Genomic DNA, 15419 nt, shown 5'->3' with positions numbered 1-15419 from the left:
ACAAACAGCTTGTGAAAAAAAAAACTTTATGAATAAAGTGAAAGTTATTGAATGTTTCTTGCATGTAACTGAAGCCTGCAGGTTAACGGCTCCACAAAAGGAAATGGCAGGTTTAGCCTGCTTAGACCCCGGAGCAGCTAGAGAGGGACATCAGAACAAGTCTAACTTCACCAGTACCACCATGGCTGAGAACACAGGGTGGAAGGTACCATGGTACATGACCCTACTACATGAGAAGGTTCATCATTGTATACAGATTGGTGTGGCCCAGTCTGAAAACCTCCCTGTAGACACTTTAAATGGCCCCTAGTAGATGTAGAAGGATCTGATGGTTGTTAGCACTATGGTTGGCTCAGTGGGGTGGGCACCATATTGGAGGTTGGTAGTGAAATTGTAATCCCCTAGTATTGTGATCCCTCTTTTTACAGGATTTTTTTTTACATGTTCTATTTATAGCTGTAAATTAACCAATGATATCAAGCCACACCTGGCCATGATTACAGACACCTGTGTGTGTCCTTGGACACAATATAAACTGGTGACGCACAGTGTTTGTCATTATACCCTGATGAAGACAACGTTCTGTCGAAACGTTGGTTATTAGGTTATTCAAATATTGCATCTGAGCTCCTAGAGTGTGGGGGCTCTCCTTTGTTATTTCAAGTGTTCTACTCCGTTAGCCAGCACCTACCTGAACAGGTGTGCATTTCTTTCGCCTCCAGGCGAGGAAATCACTCACCTGTCAGTTTGAAGAGATGAAGAAAGACCAAGAGATCTGTGTGCTTCCGGAGGAGCTGACAGAACTGACCATTTCTCATTATGAGGATGTGGTCAGAGGTCAGGTAGGAAGTAGGAACTTCTCTGTACTGTATATTTCAGAGTTCTGTGAGAGTATTGTAGCTCATGTACTGATCAACAAGTTGTGACCTTTGTTCATTTAATAAGGTTTAATGGGTATACATACAGACATACTGATTACCACTAACTATAACAGTGTCATCTATCCCTCTATCTCTGACCCTAACTACAGTATAAAAGTGATCTAACTATAACAGTGTCATCTATCCCTCTATCTCTGACCCTAACTACAGTATAAAAGTGATCTAACTATAACAGTGTCATCTATCCCTCTATCCCTGACCCTAACTACAGTATAAAAGTGATCTAACTATAACAGTGTCATCTATCCCTCTATCTCTGACCCTAACTACAGTATAAAAGTGATCTAACTATAACAGTGTCATCTATCCCTCTATCTCTGACCCTAACTACAGTATAAAAGTGATCTAACTATAACAGTGTCATCTATCCCTCTATCTCTGACCCTAACTACAGTATAAAAGTGATCTAACTATAACAGTGTCATCTATCCGTCTGCCTTTGAACCATAAAGGTTGACTAATATTTACAACAAGATTGATCTTGTTTAGGGACAATACAATTATTCTACCTAGACTATAGTAGCCTACAACACCACAATACAATTATCCTACCTAGACTATAGTAGCCTACAACACCACAATACAATTATTCTACCTAGACTATAGTAGCCTACAACACCACAATACAATTATCCTACCTAGACAATAGTAGCCTACAACACCACAATACAATTATCCTACCTAGACTATAGTAGCCTACAACACCATAATACAATTATCCTACCTAGACTATAGTAGCCTATAACACCACAATACAATTATCCTACCTAGATTAGCCTATAACACCACAATACAATTATCCTACCTAGACTATAGTAGCCTACAACACCACAATACAATTATCCTACCTAGACTATAGTAGCCTACAACACCACAATACAATTATCCTACCCAGACTATAGTAGCCTACAACACCACAATACAATTATCCTACCTAGACTATAGTAGCCTACAACACCACAATACAATTATCCTACCTAGACTATAGTAGTCTACAACACCATAATACAATTATCCTACCTAGACTATAGTAGCCTATAACACCACAATACAATTATCCTACCTAGATTAGCCTATAACACCACAATACAATTATCCTACCTAGATTAGCCTATAACACCACAATACAATTATCCTACCTAGACTATAGTAGCCTACAACACCACAATACAATTATCCTATCTAGACTATAGTAGCCTACAACACCACAATACAATTATCCTACCTAGACTATAGTAGCCTACAACACCATAATACAATTATCCTACCTAGACTATAGTAGCCTATAACACCACAATACAATTATCCTACCTAGACTATAGTAGCCTATAACACCACAATACAATTATCCTACCTAGATTAGCCTATAACACCACAATACAATTATCCTACCTAGATTAGCCTATAACACCACAATACAATTATCCTACCTAGACTATAGTAGCCTATAACACTACAATACAATGATCCTACCTAGACTATAGTAGCCTATAACACCACAATGCAATGAGTAATTGCATTATTGTTTTCAAGTGAGTACAAGATTCTACTCTAGGCTGCAGTGAAAATGTCATCCCTTAAGATGGCGCCGGAGAAGAAGGCTGACGTTTTACGTGTCCCCAACCTATTGTGTTTTTTTGTTCGTTTCTTTGCGTTGTTTGTAACTTTTTTTATTTTTTTATTTCATACATAATGTTGCAGCTACCGTCTCTTATGACCGAAAATAACTTCTAGACATCAGGACTGCGATTTCTCTCCACGGTCTGACAGAATCCTTTTTTTCCTTTCACGAGTCTGATGAGCCCAACGTGAATGAGTTACTGCTCTCCCGGGAACGGGCCCAGATCCCCATGATTTGCGTGAAGAGAAGGTGGAGAAAAAGGGGCCAAAGGGCGTGCTGCCTTCTGAGAATTCGTAGGCGAACAAATAAACCCCCACTTCCTTCAAATATGCAATCTTTGGAAAATAAAATCGATGACCTACGCGGAAGATTAAACTACCAACGGGACATTGAAAACTGTATCTTATGCTTCACGGAGTCGTGGCTGAACAACGACACTATCAACATACAGCTGGCTGGTTATACGCTGTACCAGCAGGATAGAACAGCGGCGTCTGGTAAGACAAGGGGCGGTGGACTATGTATTTTTGAAAATAACAGCTGGTGCACGATAACAAAGGAAGTCTCGAGCTATTGCTCGCCTGAGGTAGAGTATTTCATCATAAGCTGGAGACCACACAATTTATCTAGAGAGTTTTCATCTGTATTTTTCGTAGATGTTTACATGTCACCACAGACTGAGGCTGGCACTAAGACAGCATTGAATGAGCTGTATTCCGCCATAAGCAAACAAGAAAACGCTCACCCAGAGGCGGCTCTCCTAGTAGCTGGGGACTTTAATGTAGGGAAACTTAAATCAGTTTTACCAATGTTAGATTCTGGGTTAAACATGATACATCAGAGACATGATACATCAGAAGTAATACTATAGTATCCGATGAGTAATATAGACTGGTTTTTACATCAGAAGTTAATGGTTATCTGTAGGAGCCAGATGGCTTTGGAATGTGCTGAGTAGAGGGGAGGCAATCACATGATTGCTATAGGTGATAGGGGTGGAGAGCTTTGGATGAGGCATCAAGGGGGTTCAGGTCAGGTCACCTTAAGGGAGAAGGAACAGTTATTACCCCATCAATTCGTCTTCCTGTCGAACCATAAAAGATGTAAGGGTTGGAGAGAAGGAGGAGTGTTGTTGGAAACATGTTTTGTCTAATGCAGCTGTATTGGTCCTCTGGGAAGAATTCAACTTGGTTAAGCTTTCATAGTTTCCGTTGAGTTTTTTACTCTGAGAATTAGAACCTAACACCAAAATTCTATCAGCATGTTAAATGTGAAACCAGAGGGAAAAGAATTCTGGACCACCGTTACTCCACACAGAGAGACGCATACAAAGCTGTCCCTCGCCCTCCATTTGGCAAATCTGATTCTAATTCTATCCTCCTGATTCCTGCTTACAAGCAAAAAATAAAAGCAGGAAGCACCAGTGACTCGATCGATAAAAAAGTGGTCAGATGAAACAGATGCTAAGCTAGAGGACTGTTTTGCTTGCACAGACTGGAATATGTTCTGGGATTCCTCCGATGGCATTGAGGAGTACACCACATCAGTCATTGGCTTCATCAATAAGTGCATAGATGACGTCGTCCCCACAGTGACCGTACGTACATACCCCAACCAGAAGCCATGGAATATAGGCAACATCCACACTGAGCTAAAGGCTAGAGGTGCCGCTTTCAAGGAGCGAGACTAACCTGGAAGCTTATAAGAAATCCCGCAATGCCCTCCGAACGAAGCATCAAACAAGCAAAGCGTCAATACAGGACTAAGATCGAATTGTACTACACCAGCTCTGACATTCGTCGGATGTGGCAGGGCTTGCAAAACATTACAGACTACAAAGGAAAGCACAGCCGAGAGCTGCCTAGTGACACGAGCCTACCAGACGAGCTAAACTACTTATATGCTCGCTTCGAGGAAAATAACACCGAAACATGCATGAGAGCATCAGCTGTTCCGGAAGACTGTGTGATCACGCTCTCCGCAGCTGATGTGAGTAAGACCTTTAAACAGGTCAACATTCACAAGGCCGCAGGGCCAGACGGATTACCAGGACGTGTATTGCGAGCATGCGCTGACCAACTGGCAAGTGTCTTCACTGACATTTTCAACCTCTCCCTGTCCGAGTCTGTAATACCAACATGTTTTAAGCAGACCACCATAGTGCCAGTGCCCAAGAACACTAAGGTAACCTGCCTAAATGACTACCGACCCGTAGCACTCACGTCTGTAGCCATGAAGTGCTTTGAAAGGCTGGTCATGGCTCACATCAACACCATTATCCCAGAAAGCCTAGACCCACTCCAATTTGCATACCACCCCAACAGATCCACAGATGATGCAATCTCTATTGCAATCCACACTGCCCATCTAGACAAAAGGAACACCTATGTGAGAATGCTATTCATTGACTACAGCTCAGCGTCCAACACCATAGTGCCATCAAAACTCATCAATAAGCTAAGGATCCTGGGACTAAACACCTCCCTCTGCAACTGGATCCTGGACTTCCTGACGGGACGCCCCCAGGTGGTAAGGATAGGTAACAACCCATTCGCCACGCTGATCCTCAACACAGGGTCCCCTCAGGGGTGCGTGCTCAGTCCCCTCCTGTACTCGCTGTTCACTCATGACTGCACGGCCAGGCACGACTCCAACACCATCATTAAGTTTGCAGATGACACAACAGTGGTAGGCCTGATCACCGACAACGACGAGACAGCCTACAGGGAGGAGGTCAGAGACCTGGCCGTGTGGTGCCAGGACAACAGCCTCTCCCTCAACGTGATCAAGACAAAGGAGATGATTGTGGACTACAGGAAAAAGAGGACCAAGCACGCCCCATTCTCATTGACAGGGCTGTAGTGGGGCAGGTTGAGAGCTTCAAGTTCCTTGGCGTCCACATCACCAACAAACTATCATGGTCCAAACATACCAAGACAGTCGTGAAGAGGGCACGACAAAACCTTTCCCCCTCAGGAGACTGAAAAGATTTGGCATGGGTCCCCAGATCCTCAAAAGGTTCTACAGCTGCACCATCGAGAGCATCCTGACCGGTTGCATCACCGCCAGGTATGGCAACTGCTCGGCATCTGACCGTAAGGCGCTACAGAGGGTAGTGCGAGCGGCCCAGCACATCACTGGGGCCAAGCTTCTTGCCATCCAGGACCTATATAATAGGCGGTGTCAGAGGAAAGCCCACAAAATTGTCACTTGTTGTATTCGGCGCATGTGACAAATAAAGTTTAATTTGTTTTGCTAATGCTGTTCACGACAGACACGTTGTGTTCCGGGACTTTTCAGGGGGTGTATTAATTAAGGAAACAGTTTCCAATTTAAGAACCAAATGGAAACAGAGTAAAACTAAAGTTTATATTCGACAAATTCTGCTAGGTCCCGCCCCATTTAGTTTGTTTCCGTTAAGAAACGTTTTGCAACAGAATTGGCATAATGAATATGCACCAGCAGGACCATAAAACAAAACAAATAAATGATTTAACCCTCAAACTACCTACATATTTTACATGGATTATACCGTTCCGGGGTCATTTTAACACCAGAATGAAATTATTGGAAAAAGCGACAATCAAAGCCAAATATGAATATATTTCTTATCAAAACATCATTAAAATAAAATAACCAAGAAAGACTATAATTTTAGCAAAATTAGGCTACAGCTAATTTAAATGTAAAACAAAAACACATTTTCCAAAATACAATCCACATCAGTACTAAAATGCTGGTTTACCATCATTTGATTCACTTTTCAAACCACAAGATCTAGTATATAGTAGATAATTTCATATGCAATGAACAACATTTCCATGAAAAATGGGAGAAAAGGGACAGATTTTTGTTGTTGATAATCTACATATATTTAAAATTAACTTCACAAATGACATCCTGAAGATGGTGTGAGACATCTGGTAGACTAAAGACACTCTTAACTAGCGGAGCCAAGACCCACAAATGTTAGACTTACTGGAGCCCTCCAAACTACCAGGAAAACCAAGCAGTTCTAATGCACTATAGAGCTCATTACATTACCCACACTCACAGTGGAGTGCTGACAGGGGAAAATGGCGCTAAATCAGCATATTAACAACTTTGTCCCAGTGCTCTTTTTTAATCAATTATGCATGGCAAACAAATTGGATTTGCAAGTCATAAACGTAGACTCTTTATACAACTTTTAACCCAATTCACATTTAATTTTTGTTGGTTGGTAACTCAATTAAATATCAATTAGAACTGAAATTTCACCTGACATCTCTGCCCAGTAATCAGTGGCGGGGAAAAGTACCCACTTTTCATACTTGAGTAAAAGTAATGATAACTTACAAAATGACTCAAGTAAAAGTGAAAGACACCCAGTAAAATACTACTTGAGTAAAAGTCTAAAAGTATTTGGTATTAAGTGTACTTAAGTATCTAAAGTAAAAGTATCATTTCAAATTCCTTATATTAAGCAAACCAGAAGGAACAATTTTCCTGTTTTTATTTACGGATAGTCAGGAGCACACTCCAACACTCAGACATCATTTACAAACAAATCGTTTGTGGTTTAGTGAGACTGCCAGATCAGAGACAGTAGGGATGACCAGGGATGTTCTCTGTTTAGTGAGTCCGCCAGATCAGAGACAGTAGGGATGACCAGGGATGTTCTCTGTTTAGTGAGTCCGCCAGATCAGAGACAGTAGGGATGACCAGGGATGTTCTCTGTTTAGTGAGTCCACCAGATCAGAGACAGTAGGGATGACCAGGGATGTTCTCTGTTTAGTGAGTCCGCCAGATCAGAGACAGTAGGGATGACCAGGGATGTTCTCTGTTTAGTGAGTCCACCAGATCAGAGGCAGAAGGGATGACCAGGGATGTTCTATGTTTAGTGAGTCCACCAGATCAGAGGCCGTATGGATTCCTAGTGATGTTCTCTTAATAAGTGTGTGAATTGGACCATTTTCCTGTCCTGCTAAGCATTCAAAATGTCACGAGTACTTTTGGGTGTCAGGGAAAATGAGTCAAAAGTACATTTATTTAGGAATTTAGTGAGGCAAAAGTAAAAGTTGACAAATATAAATAGTAAAGTACAGATACCCCCAAAAACTACTTAAGTAGTAGTTTAAAGTATTTTTACTTAAGAACTTTATACCACTGTCCATTTGATAAGGTTTGATGGGTATACAGCCATATACTGATTACCACAGCAGTACTCTACCTTTGACCCTAACTACAGTATAAAATTGATCGAACTATAACAGTACCCTCTATCCCTGACCCTAACTACAGTATAAAAGTGCTATCCCTGACCATAAGTGTTCTAACTTCAAAACGGCAATATGTCCCGCTGCCTTTGAACCATAAAGGTTGACTAAAATTGAAACTAAAACAAAATTAAAAAGAAACAAAAAAGTAAAAACTTAACTTCAAGTCACAAGACTCTTCAAGCTTAAACGGATACCCGAACCAACACAGCACCACTCACATCTAGAAATAAACTGTTAAACTAAAATTAACTTTGCTCATCTGACATGTTTCTGTGTTTCTTTGTATTGTAGGCCTTGAATGATGTCCTCATCCAATTCTCTTACTTTGTCTAAAATGTAAACTAAAATAGAACATCTCTGATTGAAAGACAACCTGCTGTAAAATGTATACTGAAACTGGCATGAATTAACGTCAAATTAAATAATAAATTAACCCATAGAGACAGCGGGGGCGCTGTTTCGCTCCCTCGGATGCTTTCTCCGGTTAGATACATTCAGCCTCTTGCGAATAGAAGGACAATTATGAACCACAGAGAAATGATAGAAATGATTTAATGTTGTCCTTTTTTCTTGGTACATTTTTGGCATCTAGGAATACACACCATTGCAATTAAGTAACTCACTGTGTGTGTTACATTCCCCAACGAGAGTAACTAAGAAATGAACCGTGGACAACCAAAACCTGAAGTTTTAAAATGGGTTCTGAAAAGCAAACATGGTGGCCAAGCAAACTCGAGTAGGGTGTTAATACATACAGACCATAGATGCCCACTAGATTTGCCTGATAACAGACAAATTACAAGAAAATAACCCACACCAACTTAGGTTAGGGAATGAAAATAAACATGGAGCAAACCAAACAGGGAGACACAAGATAAATGGTTTTGTTTAACAACTTAGAACTAAACAGTGGTGTTGCTTTTCCAGCATCTCTCATGCTAACCAGAGCACTGGGCCAGCCACTCTTAAATATCACCCCTGCCAGCAAAGGTGAAACTAACATCTGACTAACAAGACAACAGGTGCAACACATCCTGACCAATGAGAATGATTCCAATCAAGGCTGGCCACACCCAAACTGTCCAACCTCAAATGAAAATCAAGCAAGAAAATCAAGCAAAACCCCAATGCCTATAACACTGTGAATGTTTTAAATTAAAATTGTCAAAAAGTAACAAAAATTGCTTCTTAGCAAAGAACAATTTCTCAAGCAAGAATTTTGCTAGGACTGTCTGAGAGTGGTCTGAGTGGGTAACCTAGCTGTTATTGGTCTATTAACTAATTTACCACCTGGTGATGTCACCAGGCATGCCAAAACTACATCCCACCAAAACAGCTCTTACATTAAAAGGGCATTATCGTCATTTTCACAATTTCACATTATTATTGACATCATACATTACTAACGTCCTGTTATTGTAATGGTGAGAGGTTAGCATATCTTGGGGCGTCTAACTTTCTCACTCATCATTATTCACGATTCATTCAGGATTATCCGTAATCATGGAAGAATCCACATTAAAAGGGGAATGGAAACACTTCAGGAAGTAAATCCAAGCAGAGAGATGTACTCAAACCACTAATACTAAACATGTTCATTGAACATAAAAACATCTCTATATTTAGTCATTTGATCAGCGACAAGGTTCATTTTAGCTATTGCCATAGTAACAACTGACGCCAGTGCGTCACTGGCAGGAATCATTCATTGTCTGTGGTAATTGATTTTTTGCGTTGAGAGTGAATGGAAGAGAGTCAGGTTAGGTGCAGACAACTAAGATGGCAAAAACAATTCAAACATGAACTGTATGGCGTCCTAAATCCTAGTGTTTCCATTCCCCTTTAATGTAAAGGTGTTTAGAAACATTTCATTCTTATATACAATAAAAGTAACTTCAAAATGACACAATACATTATTTACCATTTATTTCTACTGGGCACAAAATAATCTGAAACACAACCAAAACAAACAAGCTTGTTGTAGTCATTGTGTGCTATGAATATGGGACCAAATACTTTACTGTATACTTTTTATACACATACAGCACCAGTCAAGTTTGGACACACCTACTCATTCCAGGGTTTTTCTGTATTTTTACTATTTTCTACATTGTAGAATAATAGTGAAGACATTAACACTTTGAAATAACACACATGGAATCATGTAGTAACCAAAAAGTACAAATACATTTTATATTTGAGATTCTTCAAAGTAGCCACCCTTTGCCTTGATGGCAGCTTTGCACACTCTTGGCATTCACTGTATTCAACAGTCCACTCCAGATAAGTACACTTAATAGTCAAAATGCAGGTGCAAATGCATTGCAGTTCATAAGTACTGGATTCATGTAATCTCCTGCCTATACTGTATCTGCATGCTCCAGTTTTACAGCCTTCTGGGTATCTGCATGCTCCAGTTTTACAGCCTTCTGGGTATCTGCATGCATTCATGGCACTTCATCAGAGTTTAGTGGATGCTGACTGTCAATCACTTACAACATTACCAGGCACATTCTCTGCTGTTTTCACTCTGGACTGTCAATCAGTTACAACATTACCAGGCACATTCTCTGCTGTTTTCACTCTGGACTGTCAATCAGTTACAACATCACCAGGCATATTCTCTGCTGTTTTCACTCTGGACTGTCAATCAGTTACAACATTACCAGGCACATTCTCTGCTGTTTTCACTCTGGACTGTCAATCAGTTACAACATTACCAGGCACATTCTCTGCTGTTTTCACTCTGGACTGTCAATCAGTTACAACATTACCAGGCACATTCTCTGCTGTTTTCACTCTGGACTGTCAATCAGTTACAACATCACCAGGCACATTCTCTGCTGTTTTCACTCTGGACTGTCAATCAGTTACAACATTACCAGGCACATTCTCTGCTGTTTTCACTCTGGACTGTCAATCAGTTACAACATTACCAGGCACATTCTCTGCTGTTTTCACTCTGGACTGTCAATCAGTTACAACATTACCAGGCACATTCTCTGCTGTTTTCACTCTGGACTGTCTATCAGTTACAACATTACCAGGCACATTCTCTGCTGTTTTCACTCTGGACTGTCTATCAGTTACAACATTACCAGGCACATTCTCTGCTGTTTTCACTCTGGACTGTCTATCAGTTACAACATTACCAGGCACATTCTCTGCTGTTTTCACTCTGGACTGTCAATCAGTTACAACATTACCAGGCACATTCTCTGCTGTTTTCACTCTGGACTGTCAATCACTTACAACATCACCAGGCACATTCTCTGCTGTTTTCACTCTGGAAAACAAGAAGCAAACAAGTCAATCATTTAGTTAGTAATATTATAAAGTACCAGTATTTAAATATTCTTTCCATGACCAAAATTAAAACACAAAGCAGACCGAACTCTTTGGTCCTTTAAAAACCTCCTGTATGTAAAATATTGTCTGCTATACTTGTAATATAAATGCATGTGACTGCATGGCAACATAATGATGTTTGTTTCCAACATTAGGGCTGTTTTCCTAACAAAGTTAAATCAGCTTCATGTTTTGTTTCCTTGTCACGATACTAACGAGCATCACAATACTGTTATAGTCCCATCCCTAGTATAAAGTCATCTGCATTACTCAGTTATTACTACGATAGTCTGAAATATTGTATCTAAATGGATGACGTACAGGGAGTTACTGGTGACTTGTAGAGGTCCTGTTTCTTGTAGAGGTCCTGTTTCTTGTAGAGGTCCCGTTTCTTGCTGAGGTCCCGTTTCTTGCTGAGGAACCTATGATGTATTACACAAGTTAGGATCGCTATAGCAACTAAAGCAGACTAAATGACAATAATATTGGATTCTTTATCCATACAATTAACAGAATTGTTCACTCACTACAAATCATTTTTCAGGAAAAACTAACTTTGACAATGGATTTTATTTCATAACAATGTTATTAGAGGGTTTATATTAAAACTTCAAATTACTAGGATTTGGATTTCAAAACATTTTAAACAATAGAAAAGTTAAATAGAATAACTTACCTCACAGAATTCATGCAGCTCTGAAAGTTCAGTAAAAAGAGTCATATTAATAGAAGCAAAACAAACTAGTTAACATGGTGAGGAAGGTTGATGTAAAATAAATATAGACTGACCTTTCTTACGTTTAGCTGAAAACACAACAAGAGTAATCAGATTAGTAGGGTAAAGACAACTCACCATTAACTGCATGTTTATGTATTACAATAGCAAGTTACATGACAATTACATGCCTTTAAAGAAGTGACTCATTTAATAGAGAAATAAAGTTAAATAAACAAAGGACTAACCTCTTGCCAGGTAGAAACAAAACAGTACAGCTACTAATAATAATAATAATGTTGGAGCTATCCTTCAAACACCCCCAAACAGGGAAATCTATCCCAATTAAAGGTGTCATTACGTGTTCCACTAAGGCAGTTATTTATCTTATAACTTGTCCTTGTGGTAAAAATTATGTGGGTAAAACAAAGCGTGAATTAAAAGTACGTATCTCAGAGCATCGTAGCACCATTAGGTGCAAAAACTTAACTTACCCAGTTGCGGCCCACTTTTTGGAAGCAAACCATCCGATTTCGTCTCTGCGTTATATTGGTATTGAACATGTCACCCTCCCGAGGAGAGGGGGTGACCTTGATAATTTATTGTTGAAACGAGAGGCTGCCTGGATCTTTAATTTAAAGACCCTTGCTCCCTTCGGTCTCAACATAGACTTTGATCTGAAGCCATTCTTGTGATAATTGTGATTTTGCCATTGTAATTGTTTGTTAGATACATTTTAGACTACAAATGCTATGATCGTATGCTATCCATTTGTTTGTCTTTTTGTATGTTCTTTGTATGCCATTTTTTTTAATATTTGAGTTAACCAATGATATTAGGCCATACTTGGCCATGATTACAAACACCTGTGTGTCTCTTGACACTATATAAATGACTCATCTCGCAGTGTTTGATGATACCCTGATGAAGACAGCTTAGCTGTCGAAACGTTGGTTATTACATTTTTGCATCTGAGCTCTTAGAGTGTGCGGCTTTCCTTTATTTTCTAGGGAGCTATTAGAGTACCAGAACCCACGGGACTGAGTGTCTTTAATTTATCAAGCAATATATTGAGCCCTGCCCATGTCTCTTTGCTTAATAAAGGGTTATCTTTGTGCCTACAACCCAGTGCAACGATTTTGATGTTAAGGTAGACATGTTTAAGTTTTTTAGAAACATCCGTTTAAGGGAATACTTTAGCTCCCCCAATCCTGACACTTCTATTGAACCAGTAGGTTATTTACCTGTACATACTCCGACTCCTTTTAGAAGCAAGAGTTATTTTATACCTCCAGCCAATCGCAATCACTCTATCGAGACATATTGCAGACTTGTTGAAAAAGATGTTGCTCATCTCCTTAAGAATAAACAGGAGTTCAAATCTTTCCATAATTTATCTAAGGATGAAAAACAAGCTTTGCTTGATTTACAATCCGATACGTCAGTCCTTATTCGTCCTGCTGATAAGGGTGGGTCGGTTGTACTCATGGATAGGACAGCTTATGTAAATGAGTGTCATAGACAACTGCTTGACAACACCTTTTACAAGAAACTCAGAAGTGACCCTACTTCCCAATTTCAGAATACTATCTTTACTGTCCTAGATGGTTATTTAAATTCTGGTCAGATAACCAAAAAAGAATATGACTTTCTGGCCATTCAACACCCTAAAATTGCAACTTTCTGTTACAAATGTTACAAACCCTCCAGGGTGCCCTATTGTAGCGGGCATTGATGCAGTAACGGCCCCTATTGTAGCGGGCATTGATGCAGTAACGGCCCCTATTGTAGCGGGCATTGATGCAGTAACGGCCCCTATTGTAGCGGGCATTGATGCAGTAACGGCCCCTATTGTAGCGGGCATTGATGCAGTAACGGCCCCTATTGTAGCGGGCATTGATGCAGTAACGGCCCCTCTATCTACTTTTGTTGACTTTTTTTATTAGACCACTCGCAGAACAGCTCCCCTCCTTTGTAAAGGACACCAGCAGTATGATCTCTATCATTGAATCTCTTGATCCTCTTCCTGAGAACACCTTGTTAGTTACTTTTGATGTTGAGTCGTTATACACAAATATTCCACACGAGGGCGGTATTGAAGCCATGGAACATTTTCTTCTGCAACGTGACCCTAATGAACTACATTCCAGTGCCTGCATTATAACATTGGCTGAAATAGTACTTACACATAACTATTTCATGTTTCTAAATGATTTCTTTATTCAGACGAAGGGTACTGCTATGGGATCTCCCATGGCTCCTAACTATACTAATTTGTATGTGGGTTACATGGAGAAACAATCCATTTTCAACCCTTTCAAAAATGTTTTCTTGCCTAACATCATTATTTGGAAACGGTATATTGATGATATTTTTGTTCTATGGAGGAGTGATGCAGAACTGCTCCAGGCATTCCATGCTTTTCTTAACTCCTGTTCTGAACATTTGAGATTTACTATGCAATCTGATACACGTCAAATCAGTTTTCTTGATCTTCTGATCTTGTGTGAAGATAATGTTCTATACACTGATCTTTACAGGAAACCTACTGATCGTAACAGTTTGTTGAGGGCTGATAGTTGTCACCCACTTCCCTTGAAAAACAGTTTGCCCTACAGCCAATTCTGTCGAATCAAAAGAATTTGTATAAAACAATCAGATTTCGACAGAAATATGGCTGAGACGCAGGATAAGTTCAAGGAGAGGGGGTACAACAAGGATCAGATTAATATTGCCATTGAGAAAATTCAAAACAAAACGAGACATGACCTTTTTCAAGGTCAGTCTCGCAAAAAGACGCATTCTTGCGTTCTCACTACCCGCTATTCTAAGTGCTCTGAACAAATTAAAGGAATCGTTCACAAACATTGGCACATTCTGAAATATGATGATAGTCTCGGTAATGTGTTTTCTGACCTTCCCCTGGTCATATTCTCGCGGGGCAGAAATCTCAGAGACCAATTGGTACACTCTGATTTACCACCCCAAGATATTCCTGAACAACGTCTATTTGCGCCCCTACTGGATTCCATTACAAATGGCACTTATAAATGTAGATCCTTCAAACACCCCCAAACAGGGAAATCTATCCCAATTAAAGGTGTTATTACGTGTTCCACTAAGGCAGTTATTTATCTTATAACTTGTCCTTGTGGTAAAAATTATGTGGGTAAAACAAAGCGTGAATTAAAAGTACGTATCTCAGAGCATCGTAGCACCATTAGGTGCAAAAACTTGACTTACCCAGTTGCGGCCCACTTTTTGGAAGCAAACCATTCGATTTCGTCTCTGCGTTATATTGGCATCGAACATGTCACCCTCCCGAGGAGAGGGGGTGACCTTGATAATTTATTGTTGAAACGAGAGGCTGCCTGGATCTTTAATTTAAAGACCCTTGCTCCCTTCGGTCTCAACATAGACTTTGATCTGAAGCCATTCTTGTGATTATTGTGATTTTGCCATTGTAATTGTTTGTTAGATACATTTTAGACTACAAATGCTATGATCGTATGCTATCCATTTGTTTGTCTTTT

The 15419-nt window shown here is 39.9% G+C and overlaps 2 long non-coding RNA genes across 2 annotated transcripts in view; one reads left to right on the top strand and one right to left on the bottom strand.

Annotated features, from left to right (window-relative positions):
* Positions 1-130: 130 nt before the first annotated feature.
* The window catches only part of LOC106572746 (uncharacterized), an 89540-nt gene continuing 74251 nt past the window's right edge, over positions 131-15419 (top strand). The window contains exon 1 of the long non-coding RNA XR_006759330.1: positions 131-238. This is a non-coding gene — a long non-coding RNA (uncharacterized lncRNA). The remainder of the gene's footprint in view (positions 239-15419) is intronic.
* LOC123727359 (uncharacterized) lies at positions 9735-11639 on the bottom strand. The gene is made up of 2 exons (XR_006759333.1): positions 11493-11639; positions 9735-11109 (listed from the first exon to the last, which is right to left on the bottom strand). It is a non-coding gene; the product is annotated as an uncharacterized lncRNA (long non-coding RNA).

This window comes from Salmo salar, chromosome ssa15, assembly GCF_905237065.1.
Source record: "Salmo salar chromosome ssa15, Ssal_v3.1, whole genome shotgun sequence".
Classification (NCBI taxonomy): Eukaryota; Metazoa; Chordata; class Actinopteri; order Salmoniformes; family Salmonidae; genus Salmo; species Salmo salar.
The sequence above is the reverse complement of the archived record's forward strand: the minus strand, read 5'-3'. Positions and strand labels throughout refer to the sequence as shown.